At 42.0% G+C, this 22,602-nt stretch overlaps 1 protein-coding gene across 6 annotated transcripts in view; it reads right to left on the bottom strand.

Annotated features, from left to right (window-relative positions):
- ARID1B (AT-rich interaction domain 1B) overlaps positions 1–22,602 on the bottom strand; it is a 411,398-nt gene that overhangs the window by 377,689 nt on the left and 11,107 nt on the right. The window lies entirely within an intron of this gene.

The raw sequence follows: 22,602 nt of genomic DNA, 5'->3' as shown, positions 1-22,602 counted from the left end.
TGAGTATCATTAAAAGTGAGACCACATTACCTTTGTCATATTTTCAAACGAACCCATGTGAGCATGAAACCTGCCAAAGATTCTATTTTTCTTTACCACTAACTTTCCTCTTCAGAAAGAATGCTCAATTCTGCAAAAGCACCCTAAGTAGTGCACCCTCCAAGCTCACAGGTACGTCTCCCACATCCTCAACATTCCATAAAAGCAAGGTGGACCGCGTGGCACCAAGTTGTTTTCAAAGGCATAAAATAATTTCCATAGTATAGATGGGGACTCATTTAAAACAATCCCCATTCAATGCAATCCAATTCCAAATAAGGCCTCTTTAAAAGGGTCACTTTGAATTTAAAGGAGGCCTCCTCAGGAGACCAGAGGTAATTTACTTCCCTTTCAGTACAGCGAATTTTGATTCCTATGTACAGCCACAGATTTCCTTTCAAAAGGAAGATCACCTCATAAATTTGCTCTATTATCTTGTGACCGACGTGTTTTATTTGCTGGCTTGGTAAAGAGAGCTAATTGGCACACTGTACCCGCTCCCCCACTGCCGGCTGAAAGAACAAATTCATGGTTGGAGAACGTAAAGGCAAAGTCTTTCCAGCACACATACCAGGGGAGGGGCAGGGGGCCTTAGAAGGGCAGGCCCCTCCTTGACCTCTCGGCCACATTTTACTCCCTGGCAGAATAAGAGCAACGGTCTCTAATTTTTACTTAGCTCTTAGGGACGCCCTAAGTGTTGCCAAGGTCATGTCTACAATGTGCTTTAATTCTGGAAAGAAAGGCATTGTGAAAGCATAATGCATGCCTAGGATCACTCCTTAAGCTGCACACAATGTAACTGTTCTGGAAAATACAATTCACAAATTCAAATACATATCAGTTCAACACCCTTCATTATAAAAGAACTGAATGGGGTGGGAGATGGGGGACGACACAGAGAATCTCTTAAGCCTGTGCAAGGAGGGTGGAGACTTCACCTAAACATTTAATGCTAGCATCACTACTACCTATGACAGGATTCTACAGTATGTCAGAAACGGTTTAGAGCAGTAACTCACAGAAGTGAAAATGGATGAATGCTATATAAACAAGAATGAAGCTGACAGGAAGGTGCAGTTGAAAATGTATATTCAGGATTATAATGTTCCATTTGGAAAGGGAGGGAAGTATTACCTATATAACATACTATGCAAAAGTAAAGGTTGATAAAAATAATATTATTAATCGTTGGGGCTTCCCTGGTGGCGCAGTGGTTGAGAATCTGCCTGCCAATGCAGGGGACACGGGTTCGAGCCCTCGTCTGGGAAGATCCCACATGCCGTGGAGCAACTGGGCCCGTGAGCCACAACTACTGAGCCTGCGCGTCTGGAGCCTGTGCTCCACAACAAGAGAGGCCGCGACAGTGAGAGGCCCATGCACCGCAATGAAGAGTGGCCCCCACTTGCCACAACTAGAGAAAGCCCTCGCACAGAAACGAAGACCCAACGCAGCCAAAAATAAATTACTTAATTTTTAAAAAAATTAATCGTTGAAGATTTGCAGGAAAAATCTAGCTGTCTTTCCAAGGGAGGTAGGGAGTAGGGACTTGGTCTTTTGAGAGGATATATCTGAATGCTGGAAGAGGTGTCAGGAAATTTATGCTTATCAAAAGGAGGCATGACTTAGAAACGGTTAAGAAACAAAGATTTAGATAAAAGAGGCAAGATGTTAGTCAGAGACCATAGCCACTCATTCATTTAACATTATTTAAACTGAAAAAACACTAATGTGTAAGGCACCATAAAAGATAAGTAGATGTGTAAGATAGTCCTTGACTTTAAGAAACATACATCAGAATAGAGATAAGAGATGTATATAAATAATACAAGGTATAAATACACTTGTAAATGCCACAAGACAGAGAAAAAGAAAGTCCTATGGGAGTTCAGCTGAGGGTTCTAACCTCCAGTTGCAAGAAATGGAAGGATTCATGGGAAATTTATCATTTAAGGTAGATAAATAAAAGATGAAGAAGATATACAGAAATATCAAGGCACAAATGTGATAATAACAGCCACCATTTAATGAGTGCCTACTATGAGCTGAGCACTGTGCTAGGTGCTTTACAAACGACATGACCAATCCTAACGAAAATCCTGCAAAGTAGTTAATACTACAAACCAATTTTAGTTGAAGGCAACCAACTCCTAGATTAGGGAACTTACCCAAGATCACCCTACAATAATGACGAAGCCAGGATTTCCCCAGGTCTGACCGGCGCTCTTTGGGGAAGAAGACTAGAACAGCCATTAGATTCCCCTCCAAGCTACTCCGATTAATATTTCTTGATATGAAAGAACTGTGAATAGAAAACTCTTTTAACCTGAATTGTGTCCCCCCAAATTATGCTGAAGCTCTAACCCCCTAGTGTAACTATCTGGAGATGGGGCCTTTAAGCAGGTAACAAAGGTTAAATGAGGTCATATGGGTAGGTCCCAATCTCACAGAATTGGTGTCCTGGTAACAAGATGAAAGCCCAGGGCATTCTGTCTCTGTCCCCAGGCACACACAAAGAGGTCGTGAGAGCACACAGCAAGGTGTACAAGCAAAGAGGAGACACCTCAGAATGGAACCTACGTTGCTGGCACCTTGATCTTAGACATCAGAACTCCAGAACCGTGAGAAGTAAGTTTCTGTTGTTTAAGCCACTCACCCTACAGTAGTTTAGTACCGCAGACTAAGACGCACCACTGCTACTTTTATTGATTTTTAGCATACAACCTGAATTCTGAGAGGGCTCCCTGGGATTCCTGCCCCCCCCCCCCCAATATCCATACTCCTGTGCAATCCCCTCCTCTGGAGTACGGGCAAGACCTGTGACCTGCATCTAGGCCAGAGATTATAGCAAAGGTGAAGGGATTTTGCAGAGGTAATTAAAATCCCTAATCAGTTGACTTTGAGTTAATCAAAATTGAGAATATCCCCATGGGCCTGATGTGATGATCATATGGGCCCTTTAAAAGAAGGTCCAGGCCTCCCCAGAAGTGAGAGACTCCCAGGAGCAGAGACTCTCTCTGTGGTGGCACTGGGAGGCAAGCTGCTCTGAATTCCACGGCCACGAGGAAATGAATTCTGCCAACAGTCTGAAGGAGCCTTCCCCAGCCAAGCCTCCAGATGAGAATGCAGCCCAGCTGACTACCGGAGACCCTGAATAGAGGACACAGCTAAGTCATGCCTGGACTCCCTACCCACAGCAACTCTGAGATAATCAATGTGTTGTTTTAAGCCATTCATTTGTTATGCAGAAAAAGAAAACTAATCCACAGCTTAGGGAAAAGAATGTTTTCCACATATCTCCTCCTCACTTCCATGTTCAAGCAGACTGCTGCTGCTAACCTACGCCCAGGCAGGACCTGCTACTGCTCAAAATATTTGTGTTGGCGCTCTATGATTTCACTGACAGGAAGCCCTAAAACATACAGTCCCAGAAGTTATTGGGGGCTCTTTACTTTCCCAATTTCTGGGCAAACTCCTACTCATCCTTCAAACCTGGATTCAAGGATCAACTTCCCCATCGAGTTTGTTATGAAATCATCAGAAAGAATTAAAAGTCTCGCCTTTTTTTTTTTTTTTTTTTATAATTCTACAGCATTTCTATTGATTGATTGATTGGCTGTGTTGGGTCCTCGTTTCTGTGCGAGGGCTTTCTCTAGTCGCGGCGAGCGGGGGCCACTCTTCATCGCGGTGCGCGGGCCTCTCACTGCCGCGGCCTCCCTTGTTGCGGAGCACAGGCTCCAGACGCGCAGGCTCATCAGGTGTGACTCACGGGCCCAGTTGCTCCGCGGCATGTGGGATCTTCCCAGACCAGGGCTCGAACCCGCGTCCCCTGCACCGGCAGGCGGACTCTCAACCAACGGCGCCACCAGGGAAGCCCTAGTCTCTTCTGTAGTCTAAGAGAACTTTGAGTTTACAAAGATAAAAGAAAACGCCCCTCACATTGTAATCTAGACAGAACTGGAATCCAATTCTCGTTCACCAGCGAGAGGACCTGAAATGAGGCAAGTCACTCAATTTCTCTAGGCCTCAATTTCCTCATCTATAAAACAGAATAGTTTGCAAGTAGGTACTCAATTTTTATGCCCAGAGCCCAGCACAATACATGTCTGTAGACTGAATGAGACAATTAAAATATGATTGAAAGGTCAACGTAAAGTCTAACTCAAAAAACAAGTACTAGCAGTGATACCAATGTAAGAAAATGTGGACAAAATTGTGAATTAAAAATAAGTGGTTAGGGCTTCCCTGGTGGCGCAGTGGTTGAGAGTCCGCCTGCCAATGCAGGGGACACGGGTTCGTGCCCTGATCCGGGAGGATCCCACGTGCCGCGGAGCGGCTGGGCCCGTGAGCCATGGCCGCTGGGCCTGCGCGTCCGGAGCCTGTGCTCCGCAGCGGGAGAGGCCACAGCAGTGAGAGGCCTGCGTACAGAAAATAAAAAATAAAAAAAAAATAAGTGGTTAAAACTAATGGCAACTATTAATAGTATATACATATATGCTGACAAGGGATGTAAATGATCTAAAATGGGAGTTGTTTACTCCTCATTGCCTATACCTCATATGTAAGGTTAGCCAAATGTCTCTGGGTTAGAGCCTGTGGCACCTGCCAGCCTTCACCTCACTCCTAAAGCTGGTTCCTTGGCTTTGAGCCATAGAGGTTTCCCAGCTGATTACTTAAATCCTCAGGTTTAGGATTGTATCCCTTTATCTTTTTCATGTTCCCTTACCACATAATACACCCTGCCCAACTCCAAACGGCAAGCCTTGCCCAGCACGCTGAACTTAATTTTAGAGACCGTGTCACAGCTGTAGCCAGATGTATTGTCTGGTTGGCCTCAGCCCAAGTGATCTGAGATGGTTATTTGTGAATCATTTTTGAATGAACCAATAAATTTAGGGGAAAGGGGAGTTCTCCTCCTCCCTCTTTTTTTAAGTGAGAGGCAAATTTTTAAATGCTCTTGACAATGGTGGTACAGAAGCCTCAGATTTGCCCACACTTATCTAAAAGCTGCATCTAACCCAGTAATTCTGTATAATGCAATTGATTCGCTAGTATCATTTTACAATTCTGATTAGGTTTCTCTAAAATCCTGTTTATTAAATTGCTTCCTTTAAGCATGCATAGTTACTAATTTGTTTCCAACTAAATCAGGTATCATATGAAAAGATTACACTGCAACAGTGAAAGAGCACTCCAGGGATTATGTTTCATCTAGATTCCAAAATTAAAATAGGGCTAAAATTTTACAACTGTAAAATTTCTTTTTAAAAAGAAAGGCAGCTGAATTTATACCCAGGTTTCTGGGTCAATAAAATGTCAATACCCCATTATAACATCTTGCGTACAAAACGACCACATCTTTCACAAAGCATATGAAGCAAAGACCAAAAGACTCACTGTGGGTCTCGTGCTGATTTCTCTACAGTCAGGAGGTCAGTCATGACATGACGCTATTCAGCAGTCCAGAGCCAAAACACACTGAGCCTTTATGCACCAGCTTGGTGCACAGAATAAACAACGTAAAGGAGCCCAAAAATAAGATGGCCAATGCTTTCTTACATTAGGTTACTGGGGTTCTACTTTTAAACAGAATAACAGCAAATCAACTGAGTAAATCAGATACAATGAATAAAAATCTCCAAAAAGTAATAGTGCAGAGATCTGCTCAGCCATGTGACTTTGATTAACTTTAATTAGAGTCACACAGATAAAACAAACTTCTGTGTACAAACTTTAAAATAGCCTCCCCAAAGTCCAAGGAAATTAAAATCATTCACACTTTTTTTAATCAGAGATTTTAGTAGCTCTAAATTTTTTTTTCAAGTTTCTTTTATCAAGCAAAAACAAGAGGGATATTCATTTATATTTTAAAACCAGATCAACAAATAAAGAATTGGCACAACTAATGAATAAATCCTTATTAATAAACAACACAGATGTCTTTATTTTCAATTTTCATTAACTACGGAGATTCAGCGTACTTCAGTGTTATTTTTTAATTTCAGCTAAACTGAAAAAAAATCAAGTATGAAAGAGAATGAAAGGGGAAAAGGTATGACTCCACGGCAATCTGTGGTACGGGGACTACAGAGAATTACAAGTATTTACTTCAGCACCAGGGCTGCTCTGGGTCACAGTCAATTTTGGCCACAGCCCACACTCACAAGAACACCACGCGATAGCCTGCCAAGCACACAATGAAGGCTCCCTTTTTTTTAGAGATTTTAATTACAAAGTTATGACCTACATCTGAGTAGGCTATCTATTTAGTATTGTACCTGAAAAGGAATGAGAACTTCGAGGTATTCCGAGATCCACGGTACACACCACTCCACGTTCTGCTTTCTGTTCTCCCCACTCTTATTTCTGAAGCTAACTAGATACAATGAAAATAACTTAAGGAAAAAAATCCAGCTGATGCCTTCCAAATAGGAAATGCTCTCATCTTCTCTCAATTACTTTTGAAATTTCAATTACTAAATTCTATTACTTTGAAATGTCTCCCTCTGCCTCAGCTTTGGAATACAATAGAGCTAAAGCGTCAAGGGTTAACACAGCGATGAAGAGGTTGCATTTTTATAACACAGTCTTTGTACGAAACTTTTGTTATGGACAGCACACAGCGACACAGGAGACTTAGGACAGCATCCGAGGGTATCAGAAGAGAAAGTGACGCGGGGCTGCTGCCTAAAGACCCTTCGTGGTCCTTCCAGGCAAATCCTCCTGGCCAACTCCCTCAGCAGACAGCGACAGTCCAAAACGGCTCGGTGGCCCACAGGAGAAACGATATTGTGTTTTTTTCAGTGACTGCTTAGACAATAATAAGAGAACCTCTACACACACATACACACACACACACACACACACACACACACACACACACACACACACAATTACCCAGACATGCTGTGATGTGTCTGAAAGAGGCTTCAATGGGGCAAAAGGCCAGTCCAAGAATATGTATAGTATGGTTTATACATGGATGTTTATGTTTATATAATTGTATATGGTCATATGCAGTATTTTTAAAGAAAAAATAGATCAGAAAAAATACATTGATCTTATGAGTGTATACTTTGGGGAAGTAGAAGCAGTAAAAGGAAATTTAAATATTCAATGTACTTGTTGCCAGTGTCTGAATCTTCTACGTAAGAACGTATTCATGCACTGCACTTCAGTAATTTAAAAAAAAAACAAAAAAACTTCAGACTAAAACTCAAAATGTTGGGGGGGGAAATTAAGGAATGGACAGACTGCCTAGAACACGAAGAAACACAATTAAATCACAGCCAGTAAAAAATAAAACAAAATAAACCGCTGCATGGAGAATCAAGAACCCTGGATTGACATGCGCAGGCTCTACTGCTAATGGGATTTCCAGCCCTGGGTGATCTCTTTACTCCCTCTAGACCTCAGTCTCATCTGAAAGACAGAAAATCTTCCTAGCTCCATGCCAGCTAAGTGCTGCTGCCTGAGCCAAAATCCGAGGGAATAGAGAGTTGTGTAAATAAAGACGGCTAACTGGGGGGAAGGTGACGGATCTGGATGGAATCTGAAATGGAAAAGTGTATCCTGTCCTTATCATGATCTAAACCGGAGGTTGGCAAACTACAGCCCGTGGGCCAAATCTGGTCCACCACCTGTTTTTGCGGGACCAGTGTGCTAAGAATGCTTTTTACATTTTTAAACAGTTGGAAAAAAATCAAAAGAAGTGTATTTTACAACATGTAAAATTACGTGAATTCAAATGTCTGTGTCCATACTGTTATGGACACGCAACCTCCCCCTTCATTCACAGACTGTCTGTGCCTACTTTAGAGGGACCTCAGCAGAAAGTCAAAGACCATGCCCGTAAAGCCAAAAATAGCTACTACCTGGCACTCTATAGGAAAAGTTTGCCCACCCCTGCTCTAAACGCTGAGTGTGTCCATAAGTCGAACGGATACCATACACACCACAGAGATGGTGTGCAGTGCCAAAGCTAGGTTTGGGGAACAAAACCTAGCTGAGATCCAAGTGCGTCCTTAACCAAGTCACTGTGCTTCAGGGAGGGATATTAACCAAACCTCACAAGATTACTGTGAGAACTAGGTTAAGAAAAGCACTTTGGAAATTAAGTGATCCACAAAGTTGTTATTACTAAGTAAAAGCAAGCAATCCACATTTAAACTTTGGTTGAAAATGTGATGCAGAAAAACTTGTGAAATATATTTTTATGGGAAATGTGTTTTTAGAACAAAGGACAAATGGAGAGCAGGAACACCTCTAAGCCAGCTCTGGTGAAATCGTGAAAGCCATAGACGGGACCCGTTCATCAGCTGAGTGGCATACTAAGGCACAGTGTCTCAACTTCAGAAACTAAAAGCACTTTTATTTACTTATTTATTTTTTCTGTGGTACGCGGGCCTCTCACTGCCGTGGCCTCTGCCGTTGCAGAGCACAGGCTCCGGACGCGCAGGCTCAGCGGCCATGGCTCACGGGCCCAGCCACTCCGCGGCATGTGGGATCCTCCCGGACCGGGGCACGAACCCGTGTCCCCTGCATCGGCAGGCGGACTCTCAACCACTGCACCACCAGGGAAGCCCTTAAAAGCACTTTTTGAAGACCATAATCTTTAAAAAAAAAAAAAAAAGAAAGAAAAAAAACGCTTTAAAGGTTTATTTAGATACACTGTACATGCGTTTATCATTTACCAAGGACCTCACAGCAGTTCACATAATCCCCATTTTACTGATAAGGACACAGAAGGTTTATGGTTAAGATTTTTGGGTGCAGCATCAAACTTAATTTAGTGAATGTGATAGAGGCAAAGTAGCCATTATATAAATTAGGAATGTAGCTTTCCAACTGGAAAACGATCGCATCACAAGGTTTCAAAGTCGCAAAATGTATGTAACTCTTTTTCCTACTTTATTCTTCCATCCAGGTGTGGAAAAGAAAGAAAATAAAACCAAAGGTGGCCTGTGGATAGAAAAAAACTTTTTCTACGCAAAGGTGTCCACTGGATAGATAAAAAGTTTTCTGGTAAGAGCCCTAAGAGCAGAGAGTATTCCTACAGGCAAATCAACGCTCGATCTTCGATTAAGTGTAGACCTGCTTCCTCCATAATGGCAACGGTAATAAGGAACACTTAAGGACACTTTCTACATGCTTTATGTATACTACCTCATTTAACCACCCAGCACTCAGGTACTTTATCACCTAATATGCGGCAGAGCTCAAACCGAATCCCTTACTTGCTGGACTATTCTATTCACTCCCTTCCTCGCTAAGCATACTGCCCAGCAAGAGACAGGAGAGAGTCAAGTGTTTATGCTAAATCTGCCTTCAGATTCAAATCCAAGGAGCCAACACCACACCCCAGAAAAAGCATCTAAGACGTAGCCAGACTCAGGGTAAGTTGAGGGATGTTGGTTCCAAAAGCAAACAAATACAGTCATAATATGCAATTATTGGTTAAACAGTCAAAAGGTCAGCGAGTAGAGAACTTCAGCAAGATGTCTGCATTTGTTAAACTCTTGTTCTAACTGCATGCCTCTTTATAAATATTGGCAATTAGTAATATTGCCTAATCTTAAATTTACAGTTTTAGGAGGAAAAAAACCAGGGACATTAAGAAATAAAAAGGGCCAGATCTTTAATACGCATTGGCAAAAAGTAACAACAGACACAGGAAAAATTTTACATGAATGCCCACTCAAGGCAGGATATGGAATTTGAAGCTTATAACGTGAGGAGCTGAGGAGGGGACAGGAAGAACTGGATCAAGAAAAGGAAAAGGAAAAAAAAAGAAAAAGACAAAATGAAAGCAAGAAAGAGCACGCTGTGAAAGCAACCGGAGAATTCACTTGATGTGGGAGGTGGACAGGTCATAAAGAAATGCAAAAACAAAAGCAAAGATAAGTCTAGGTAAATACGAGACAGATATGACACAGAGGGATGAAGATGACAGATGACAGTAGATATAGATAAACAGGTAGATAGACAGACAGACAGATGGCTAGTTAGCTCAAAGATGAAAGTCAATCAAAGGGAAGGGAAAGGAAAATATTTTGGTTCCCTCTTAAAAAGGTAAGTTGCATCCACTACAATCTTTGAAGACCTACTACTCCTTTATATGTGAAAACCCACAGGAAATATACATGCATTTCTATTACATAAATTTATAAAGGTGGACTACATTCCATACATAAAATGCTGGCTCTTACATCTTCACTGAAAGACTTTTAATAAACGGACAAAATCACACGCAAAAACTCAATCATCTCTGCATATTGGAGTTAGCCTGACAAAAAGGAAACACGGTTGCTTGGAAGCTGCATAATCAATTGATAATACCCCTTACATATATGTACTACTATGGCAGTAAGTAAAAAAGAGGATGAAAATAGTGGTCGTACTCAAATATACATCCATCAGAAGGAACAAGCAGAGGGAAAGATGCCAAAGTACCATCAGCTGTGCCAGTGTGAGAGGATTATACTTTTCACTGTTGTCTGTATTTGTAGTTATACTGGGTTGGCCAAAAAGTTCATTCGGTTTCAAGTAAAAAATAAGAGACCTTTTTTCATTTTCACCAAGAACTTTATTGAACAACGTATTCCTTAACCGAACGAACTTTTGGGCCAACCCAATATCAAATACATACACACATACATAAATATACCTAAGACACGTACTCATGAACATATATGTACACATATATTCATATACCCCTTTGCTTATAAGATGCTAAAAATACTTAAAAATATAAAAATAACTTATACTTAGCCACAGAAAAACAAGGCCAATGCATGACCTTTCTCTTAATTTAATACTTCTCCCCTCACTTTGTATGAAACATCTATTGTAGCCATTCTATGATCTGTGTTCAAAATTAAAAGCCCCAGCAGGCTAGGAGAGCTGTAACCTTCCATTTGCTATCTCTTAATAAATTCTAAGAACCTAAAGAGGAGCTTCAAAATGAAAAGTGAAGGAGTAGCACAGCCAAAACTATAAAGTGCCCCCTAGTAAACTAAACCTCCACCATTCCTTAAATTAACATTTGATATTCTAAAAGTAAAAAGTCCACGATTTAAACACTTCATTATCTTTCCGTTCAAGCATTATTATTCAAACAACTAAATCGTAAAATCCTAAATCCTAGAAAGGGTGTTATTCTGAGTACAGCAATGCACAACAAATGAAGAGCGAAGTATATGGGCATAGAGAACCACTGACATACTTTACACATAATCAAGCTTTCAGAGACACTAAAAACTTATTTTTGCTTCATCTAATGATGATGTGAAGTCAAATGTTTGCAAACAGGAAGTGTATTTCTTCTAATCCACAGCCTATAGTACTTCTTAATTATTCCTCCTAGCAACACTAATCTAACACTTCCAGAAGGGCTGTGATTTTTCTGACACAGATTTAGGTCCTTTAGTGAAGACAAGCTGCGAGAAATCGGGTAGGAGAAAAAGAGAAAGGTGCCGTTTACACATTTATCTGCCCAGCTCACACCTTCAGTGGAGCGTCACCAGCCAGTTAAACACTCGGTACTGCGATAATTTCGTCTCCATCCTTTTGACAATTTGTTTCACGCCTCATTTGCTATGAAGAGTTAAAACATTTCAGTGAACCTTGAGAAAGCAATTTGATTTTTTTCCACCGCAAAATGCATAACCTATTCCAACTACCAGGCCACTGGTTAAAGTTCAAACTGCGACACAGACAGAAATCAAGTACTTCCCTTCAAATGTTGCAGAAGAAAAAAACACTAACTAGTCTTACATTTATTTGCAGTGGATATAAAACAAAATCAACTTAAAAGGCCTCCCGCATGCTTGGGTACAAACAGCAGCCACATCTTCTCTCCTATTAAAAACAGTGGATGACACAGATGCCCTCCCTGTGTCTTTGGTCCTCAGGAAACTTGGCAGAAGCCTGGGCAGAACACTCCAAAACAGAGAAAGAAATTCTTTCTTATAATATTGTTTCATCGGATTTTTCATCATTCCTTCTAATTTTGGATCATCACAATACATCTGTACCGTTGATGACAAAGAGTTTCGAAAATGATTATACAGACCCTTTCCTATTTATAGCCATCCAAAATTCAAATAGCTCACGTTTTGTACTTACTAAGAGCAGTGCACAGTGATCGTATGTTTAAATTGTTTTAAAAATTACAAGATGCAACCAGGCTCTAGAGCAGCAGTGGCCAATAAAACTTTCTGCAATGTTCTATTCTGTGCTGTATTTGCTTTTAAGCACTTAAATTGTGACTAGTCCAGCTGCAGAACGAAATTTTTAATTTTATTTAATTTTAACTAATTTTAATAGCCACATGTGGCTACTGGCTACAAAACTGGACAGAGCAGTTCTAGAGAGTACTTTTAATGCTAAAAAGGCTGTCTGCTGGAAAAAAAGATCCTTCAGTCATGTTATGTACCCTGATGCTGAGTTTTCTCTTTTGGAAGGGGGAATGGTAATGAAAGCTAAACCAAGTATAAAGATCCCCTCCACATTCTCATCAAAAAAGAAATACACTTGAGTTCAAATCTGCTTCCTTACTGATGGGGCAGAAGGGACATGCATAAGAAAAATGTCTGCCACAGGGAAAGGAGGGAGAGTCCCAGTCTCGGACACCAAGGACACAACTCCTCCTGTCTTACCCGGTGGCTGGGACTCCTACCGCTTACTGTGCGGCTTCTTGGAAGATTCTATTTTCGCTATCTCTCTAACAAAATAATATCCGATCTATGGAAAGGAGGTATCTTTCTTCATCAACTTTTTCAATATCCTCATAGAATAGAATAGAATCAAATGATGTGAATGCAAAAAGCAAGAAAAAAATTGCTACTATAATGACAGCTTCCAAAATATAAATTCAGGTCACTCACCTAAATCTACGCATGCCAGTAACTGCTGAGCACAAATACAGGCAGCACAGTATCTGAGAAGGCAATAGAGACAGATGTACGGGTTCGCGCTGAGCCTCCACCACTTCCTAGATATGTGCCTTAAGCTTATCTAGGTTGTGCCTTCGTTTACGCATTTGTAAAATGTATACAATAATACTACCAAATTCATAGATAATGCATATATGGTTCTTAGCACAGTGCTTGATACCTAGTAACTCTTCAACAAAGCATATGTTACTAATTATTCAATACGTAATATTTCAGTACAATGGAAAAACAAATGAGGTTCCCTTTGAGGTTTTAGGCACCAGGTGGGACTCTGACCTATAATCTGTAATACTCAAAAAGGGGATGTGTATGTGAGTTGTAATTTAAAGAACGGTGTCACAAGTAGGTGGTAGAAAACATATACCTGTCTTACAGTAACAATTTTAACATCAGAGAATAACTTACACACACAGAGCAAACTGTTTCAGAATTTTTAGTGGCCAATCCTGAATGCCAGCTCTCAAACACAAGTTTTCAGAGGGAATAACGAGAAAACGATGAACAACTTATACTCCTTCTGACCACTGCCTTAGCCTAAGATGACTGCCAAAGCCACAGCTAATTTCCCAAATGCAATCACCTCTGTTTTAAGAGGTCTCTCCACACATCAAAGATGTCTCCATCACACCAGCTGACTCACTACTTCATGTTCACAGTCCGGCTTACCAAAGGTAGCAAAAGCACCCAAAATACACTGGCAGCTCAACATATCACAAAACTTATTTTCCGAAAATGTCTGTAAATAATCGTTATAAAAATGTGGCTCCTTCCCTTCAGCCTACAACTCTAATGAAATACCCTCCACCCTTAACAAAGACCAGGGCAGCATGGGCTTCGCGTGAACCTGACTCAGGTTCAACTCCAGGGCCAACACTTGATGCCCTTGGTCAAAGTACACGTGCCCCTCTGATCCTACGTTTCCTTAGAATCTATAAAATGAGGATGGCAAAACCTGTCACGTAGTCATGTTGCAAGGATTAAATCTGAGGCCTTGTGCAACATGTGTGGCCCTCAATAAGCAAACATTGAGTCCCGCCAGTGGGGATGCGTCGGGCACTGGGGATACAAGGAAGAGGACAGCCCTCCTGTCCCCAGCAGAGCAGTGCCCGGTCCACTGGGAGAGGCAAAAGGTCAACTGACATTTCGGGATCACCCAGCACAGCTCCTGGGCACAAAGAAGGCAGCACAGCAAATGCGACTTCTCTACCTCTCTTCCAGTTAATTTGTTTTCCAGTTAATTTGTCTCTCTCATTTCCTACGCATTCCTCAGTCCCCTGCTTGCCCCCTTCCTCGCTGCTCTTCCAAAGGCCACCAATGCCCAAATGACCCAGATGCCAACTCCCACTCTTACCTAACCATTCCTCAGTGCTTACCACAGCTGTGCAGGTCTTTCTTCCAGAAACCTCTGTCCTCCGTGGCTTCTGTGGAGCTTGCCCCACATTTTCCACCTCCTTTTACAACTCTTTGGCTGGCTCCTTTCACTCCTTCAATGCTGATGCCCCCTGAAAGTCCTTAGCACCCCTCTCTTCACACACGTGCTCCCAAGGGCAATCTCATGAACCCCACTCTCAACTGACACCCCATGCTGAGAACCCACATTTATATTCTGGGCCCAGATCACCCTCCTCTACTCCAGATCCCTACTTTCCATCTGCCTACAGGCATCTCCACTTAGCTGTTCGGAACACATCTCAAACCCAACATGTTCAAAACCACAGCCTGTTACTAAATATACAGGATGATTCAAAAGCAACTGAACACCTTCCAAAGGTTACCATCCCATGGGATTTCTCCCTGTGGAGTCAGATCCAGAACTCTGGGTTTGTACCACCTCTTCCTCCCAGCTTGGAGGGAATGAAGACAGCACTGGGGCTGCCCTGGGCCATTTCAACCACTGACAGTGAAAGTGCTACGTCTGATCACTGCCCTGTGACACAAGGGGTGCGTGCCAAGCGTTTGTAAGAGACTACGGAAGTAACCACGATGGCTCCTCTACAAACTGATTTTTATATATATTCTTATATAGCCTCATTCCTATGAAAATGTTCGATTCTCCTGCACTCCCCTGTGCTGCTGGTCTGCCTACCATAAAAGCTACCACCGCCCTGTAGATGCGTGGTTCCGCTATCTCTAGGATTAAATTTCACTGGAAGGTAGACCCTATGAAAGCAGGGCCTGGGTTTTATTCATTGTTTTATCCCTAGCACCTGACACTATTGTCACACAGTAGGTGCTAAATAGATACCAGTATCTAGGTAGATAGCAATAGCTATTTGCAGAATGAGTCAAGTATGCACGTAAGGTAGCACAGTAGCTGGCGATCAACAGGTCTTCCACCTGCTCCAACGCTGGCTTCCCACTCTTCTTTCGCAGGGTCTTCTGGGGTACAGAAAGTACCCCTCAAAATGTCCCCATATCACTGACTCACTGTCTCTCCTGCAGACAGGAGGTGTCCGAGGCTCTCAAAGACGCAAGGCGTGTAAGGCTTGACCTGCTTCTCCCCCGATGCCCTCAGAAGGGCACAAGGGACCAGCCAGCACAGCTTGTTTCCTCCCTGTGTTTTGGCAGAACTTATGGCATCTCACCTGTCTGCTTCCACGGGTGCCTCACTTCGAACCTGCTCCCCAGAGCTGCTCAACTAACTTCTCCACTTTGTACTTATAATATGGCCAAAAGGAAAGTTACCACGGGGAACAAAGTAACTATCATCTAAGCCTGAAGAAGGGGGCAACGGCTTTATTCTTCTCTGACAGAGTTAAGTTCATGAGCATTTTGACACGTATTTTCTCAGGGCTTTCTCAGCTGTTTCAGAATGTTAAGGCTGCACTGTTGAAAACCACAGCACTAGGTGAATGATAACATTCCTGCAGAAATTCTCTGAAAGGACTAGCACAGGTAGACAGGTGTTAGCTTTCTAGGCAAGACATACCTTATGTCATAACAAACAAGATTAAAATGTGGCTGCACCCATCCCTTCAGAAGTTTGAAGAACCAAACAAAATTAAAGGTCGGGTCTTGAGAAAAGGACGTGCCTGTAACACACGGCAACAGGCCTAAACAACAGGCTACCAGTTTTGCTTTGTTTGTTGTCCTTCTGTGGGTTCCTACAAATAGGCTGTTGATTCATTTGCTTGAGATGGATTAGGTAGTCAGCATTAACTTCAAAAACTGTAAATCCAAGGTTACTCTAGTAGTGATATATTATTATAAAGAGTAAAATGAAATCAAATATCATCAGAAAATAGGAAACAAGAGACAGGAAAGCCTTCATTTAATTCTAAGCTATAAACAGCACTGTGGAGGTAGGTCATTTGTAAATATTCTCAGCCTCAAATTTAGGATCAAGCAGGAGGTGAGGAAAACACAAGCTCAAAACCCAGGAAATAGACATGAACAGAGCCCGTACTGTGAACTTTCCTAACGCTCAAACACTTCTGCAGCATTGGTTAAGTGGAATTTAACTTGCATCGCTTGTCTAAAACAAGGTTATGAGCCAAACTGATTTCTTTTTCAAAGCTGTGAGATTTGGTTTAACTGACAAATTTTAGAAGAGAAAAATAGGTGGGGACATAAAAGGGGAATTTCCCAGTACTGTACCTTACCACTAGACACAATTAGCAAGAGAAAAGACTAAAAGGGTCTCAGGACCCATCCTGACATCCTTTGGCCCCAGCCAGCCTAGAAGTTCCTCAGCTAAGTAGGCAGCAAATGAAAATGAGGAGTTTGACTAGTTCCAGAGACGGAGTGCTCTTCACATCTTCCCAACACCACCGACAACTCCAGGAGGGCCATGTGGCAACAGCAAAAAAGGAAATCATCATGACTACAATGTCATGAAATGACCTCACCAAATTAGAGGATTTTCCTGCCTTACATTTGTTCTTTTAACTGTACATTAACACCCTGATTAAGATATGCTAATTTGGGGGTTTGTCTTACAACTTTTACCACCACAGGAGTTCGCTCTGGGCACATAATGACATTCACTTTTATTCTGCTGATATTTCACTCTGAAATTCTCTCTTCCAGTTGCCCGTATCCTCCCTTCTCTCCAATCTTCTGGTCCCTGACTGCCACTTGTCCTCTCCTCTACGTTCTTGGACTTACAGGTTTCTGGACTCCTAACACCAAGTGACCTTGAGATGCTGTCCGGTACATTCATCTATTCTCTCATCCAAAAATATTTATTAAGCACATATTAGTAGACACTGTTCTACATGCTGGTCCATCGCCTCCCCATCCCAGAAACTTCAGTTACAGCCACATGCAAATAATAACCCCAAACAGAAGAGAACCTGTGCTCCTCTTGAAACGTCAACAGACTGTTTCACAGCCTCCCCTGACAACTCAACTTAAAGCAGTGACCCAGATCACGGGACAGCTTCCCCCAACAGGCGGATGTAAATTAATGCTCAGTGACACTATCAGAAAAATCCAATAGCCACCTTCATGCCCTTGGAGCAGATTTCTCCTCTCCTTTGCCTGGTATGACTATGGGGCTAAAATACACCAAAGCTCAATTACAAGAACGTAATTCTACATGTCTTAATGGTTGCACGAAGTCTATTTATTTAAACTTTACCTCTAGCTTGTCCACGACCTCTGTGGGTGGCAGAAAGGTGGGCATACAGGCCATTCCACAGCCTGAGCATCTGAATCCTGGGGGAGGGGCCTGGGGACCCTGCCCACCTCCCTGGGTGAATCTGGCAGGCAACCAGGGTTGAGAACCACTCCTTTAGCGGAGAGGATGTAGCCTGAGCATCAGACAGACCTGGGTATTGAAGAACTTTCTTAGTTCTACCAGTTTACTTGTCTAGGAAACAGGGACACTTGTCTGGCAAGACTGCTGCGAGGGCTGCAGTTACTCCGTGCAGTGTGCCTGGCCTGGCACACGGAGTCCGTGTTCAGTAAAAGGAGTGATCTTAGTAGCTCACTATTATTTAGGACTCTTCTAAAAATTTTTCTCTGAATCTGCACTTCTCTACTCGGGAGGCGGAGAATGGAAAGCAGTTTATTTGTAAGAGCTTCATGTGTCGCCACGCTACAGTCTTACACAGGTCGCCCTTTAAAAAAAGGAGAAATCGGGCTTCCCTGGTGGCGCAGCGATTGAGAGTCCGCCTGCCGATGAGGCGGATGCGGGTTCGTGCCGCGGAGCGTATGGGCCCGTGAGCCATGGCCGCTGAGCCTGCGCGTCCGGAGCCTGTGCTCCGCAAGGGAGAGGCCACAACAGTGAGAGGCCCGCGTATCGCAAAAAAAAAAAAAAAAGGAAAAAAATCACTCAAGATTTGGTTGCCGACTCACTACCACCTTGCCGTTTTTCCTGCCTCGTCTGCACCCAGCTGGCCGCTCCCCAGGAAGGCCGCTCGCACTTGGCCGCTCTGACCTCAGTCACGTGCCTGCCCTGCTCCTCCTCCAATGGCAGAATGACCCTGTCTTCGGGGGGCGGGCCATTCCTCCTCACCTCCGCCCTTGAATTAATGTAATTTTGCGGGTGCACCTGCTGCTCCATCTTCCCAACTGCACGTGAAGATGTCGGTCAGACATCAGTCCTGCCACCTATGGACCATCACTCCTAACGTCTGCTACGTTAACAGAAATCCAGGAAAGGCCCCATGTTCTGCATGATCATGACCAGGTACTTTTTCCTATTTTTTTGTTAATCCTCATATGGTAAAGAAACAAGTCTTCCTCAAGTTAAGGATAATTTTCCTTCCCTCTTAGTCTACTGTATCCATTAAGCATGTTCCCCACACAGACGTCCTCTTCTGCACCCCACAGAGAGAGCTGGGCACCAACAAGGCCTCCCACAGAGCCCGTAACGGATGCTCTGACCCATAATATTTCACAAGCCCTAATGTACACAGGAAAGGCTGGGCTCTGAAAGCCACACAAAAGCGCTCATAAATTTCAGACTGCCCTCATCATCCCCTCCTTCTAAGAAACTGGCTGGAGTGCCACTTCAGTTGCAGGATTCTTATAAGAACTTTCCTTCTCAACGCTCTATCACAGCAACCTAATCAAGTGTCACAACTATTATTTAGACTGAATTTTACTTTAATTTCAAGTATGTTTACTAACAGAGCAAAGGTAAACATTCTTTAAATCTAGTTTTGTCTCATAAAAATCCCCTAATTCACTGTTCATTACTTTTACTAATCATTACAAAACTGAGTAAGGACTCTCACATGAGTAAATCTATGTCCATGACTATCAATTCATTTCAAGATTCTGTAAGGCAAAGACAAACACGCTGATTCCTCCAGACACGGGTGATACATTCATCTCCCCAACCTTTTAGTGACTTCTACTTTTTAAAGACTCGTCTAAATTAAATGTATTTAAGCCCATGATTGCCCACAATATTAAAATTATTTAATTCTCGAGTAGTATTAAGGAATAAACAAAAATTGAAAAAGATTTCAAAAATTTAGGTTAGGAGAAAAAGAGTGGAGTCAAAACTAATTAGAAATGCCCATAATGACGCTTTCCCATTTTAAAAGGACATTGTTCCGGAACTCCTACACTGATTTTTCTCTCCCTACCCCGTCACCCCCGCCCCGTGTACCTATTGCTTCTCAGATCCTTCACAACAACACACTATCCACACCACAGATAGTTTCATCCTCGACAAGGAGGTAAGCTTGCCTGCCTCTCTGCGTTATCTGTCCACGTTCCATTTGAATCCAATTTCCTTGCATTACCTCTGCCCAGGTCAGGGATGAATGGCTGTCAAATTCCCAGTGGAATAAAAAGAAAAACCCTTTCTTCCTGAGGCAGCAAGTTTCAATTCACAGAGCACATGGCTAATCTACATATGTGAAGGTCACGGCTCTGCAGTCAAAGAAGTTAAGAATGGAACAGCTCACGTAAGGGGTTGTCTTAAACATCTTGGCATGATGCCCAACAAGTAAGATTGTTGAAAAGCAATAGATAGCTTCTGGCAGCAGCAAGGGGAAAAATATTTTGATCATGTGATGCCATACACACTACCTAGTTTATTTCATGTGCGAAACTTTGCGAGTCCCTAAAAAATACCACATATGCAAATCAAATTCAGATTTCAGCTTTACCAGTTTAGCCAGGCTGGCACATCTCCCTCTTCACAAAATGCGCTTATATGAAATTTCTAGATCCACCGAGAATAAAACTTCAACATATTGACAACCAGTTGCCTCAAATATCTTAATAGCTGATTACAAGTTTTTTGCATTAGTTTTTCAAAGAACCGTGAAACACCAAGAAAAGGGTATTTACACTAAAAAAGCACATTCCTTCAAGTTATCTAACTGCCTTAAATAAAATTCATCTTCTCCCTCCATTCTCCTCTCTCTCTTCACTAATAATATAGCAATGTGGAAAATTACAGGAACTTAATGCATGGTAAAAGACAAAACGCAAAACTGCTTTTCACATCCTATTTTCACTAATGAATGGTTGAATAAAAGTAAAACACTCCTGCTTTAAAGTGCTCATACTTCTGACAAACATCTCAATGGAGGAGAAAGGACAGTCTTGCCACACATAATGGATACCAGGGGAGAAACCAAGCCTTCATGAAGCACGCCTCTGCCTGCTGGGGGCACGGCATTTCCTGAGTTGTCTCTATCCAGACAAATGAAGTGAAAGGGAGTTGGCACCAAGAGTGGGGAAAAGGGTGGGTTTCAGACCCAGCAACATCGTTACAAACATTACTACAATTTTAAAAACTTTCAGCAGTTAACAATAATAAACTACTTGTTTAGTATACGGCAAAAATTAATTGGAAGCAAAAGATCCATTTCATCAACCTGCAAACTGTCTGCCTACCACCAATTTCCTTCAACTCAAATTTTAGATTGCTTATGAGGTCAGAGTTATTCAATCCATATTTCTAATTAAATGGAGCAGTAAGTAAAATAAAAATATACCACAAACTGTCTATATTTATTTTAATTGCCAATGTTCACTTAGCAATCTAAGAATATTCCTCTACGCTAAACAATGAACATCACGATGTTTAACCATTTTCCAATATTCTCTGGATATCTTTTTATCTAATACCGTGTCCCTGTAGGTCACTACACCAAGGTCACTACACACCAAGGTCACTAAATGTTTGTTGATGGTGGTGAAATTAAATGTTCTAATTATCGATCTTCTGAATTTATTTTTCCTTACCAGTTAAAAAACATGACTGTTAAAAAAAAAAATTGGAAAACACAGGAGACATTTTAGAAATGTGATAAATTGCTCCATAACTTTTCCTAAACACCTGGCAAGATAAAGACATACCGGGCAATAAAAACTGACACTGTCTGGATTCGAAATAAGCTTTGAATATTAACCTATTTGTTCTGAGAGGAAAGACTAATAGGCTGTTAAATTAACTTGTTAAATTAACTAATACAGAATCACACCTAACTAGTTTCAATTCCTTATCACACATCCCTTTCCTTGCCAGGTAGTATACCAGTACTTATCAAATCTACTTCTCACAAGAATTCCATGAGTTATGTATTCTTTCCCATCCCTTTGAAATGAGGAAGCTACAAACCTCAGAGAGGGGAAGCGACTTGCCCAGGGTCACACAGGTAGTAAATGCCCAGCCTTCAGGTTCTCTAACCTCCACACCTTCAGCTCTTGCCTTTGCCCTTGCTTTAATCCCCAAGCCTCTTCACGTGGTCAACTTCTGCTCCTCAGCCAGGTCTTAGCTTATTCGACCTGCTGTACTACACAGTCTTCCTACTCCTACCCCACCCCGGTCTCTGCAAGGTGTCCCTCTAACATCTAAACTTGTCCCACCTAAACTGTTTACGCTGTATTGTGCAGCATGCCTACCTGTCCTTAGTCTCTGCACCGTCAATTAGTCAAAGAGCAGGACTTCTCATCAAGGGATCCATCATCCAACAAATGGCCAAGCACACAGTAGGCTCTCCACAAACGTCTGCCTGATGCCCCAGGTCTCGCTACACTGACATAAGCCTATAGTCCCAAAGCCCTGACATTTCAAGGCTGTTCAATACAGTGAAGGTAAATGAACTGAATTTTAAATCCTTCACGATACTGATATTATAAAGTCATTTCTTTAGGAGAAAAATCACTGTATGATACCCAAAATAAAATCCAAATTAAGATCATTTTCTCATCAATGTCACAGCACCTAAGAACAACCTTCAAGTACACTGACCTTCCACGTAAATTAGTGAAATGTATAATAACACTCATCAGGAAATTTTCAGTTTACATACATTATCATCTACTCTTCAAATTGTTAGATGATGCACTTTGATGGATATAGTCTTTCTGCATAGAACTGCAGGTATTATCATCTACTCTTGATTGTTAGATGATGCCCTTTGATGGATACAGTCTTTCTGCATAGAACTGCAAGGTATTATCATCTACTCTTCAGGTTGTTAGATGATGCACTTTGATGGATATAGTCTTTCTGCATAGAACTGCAGAAGAAATAATGTAGCCATTCATTTTAATTTCCACTTTGTAAAAACACCAGGAGTCTATGATAATTCAACAGGGAAAATTACGGATCATATGTTATATTTACTCTTTGTATCTTAGCACCAAGTGGCGCTCGGTAAGTATTTGTTCATAACAGAATTAAATTTTGTCC

This window comes from Tursiops truncatus, chromosome 12 (assembly GCF_011762595.2).
Source record: "Tursiops truncatus isolate mTurTru1 chromosome 12, mTurTru1.mat.Y, whole genome shotgun sequence".
In the NCBI taxonomy this organism is placed as follows: domain Eukaryota; kingdom Metazoa; phylum Chordata; class Mammalia; order Artiodactyla; family Delphinidae; genus Tursiops; species Tursiops truncatus.
Note: the sequence above shows the minus strand (reverse complement) of the source record. Positions and strands in the feature narration are given on the sequence as shown.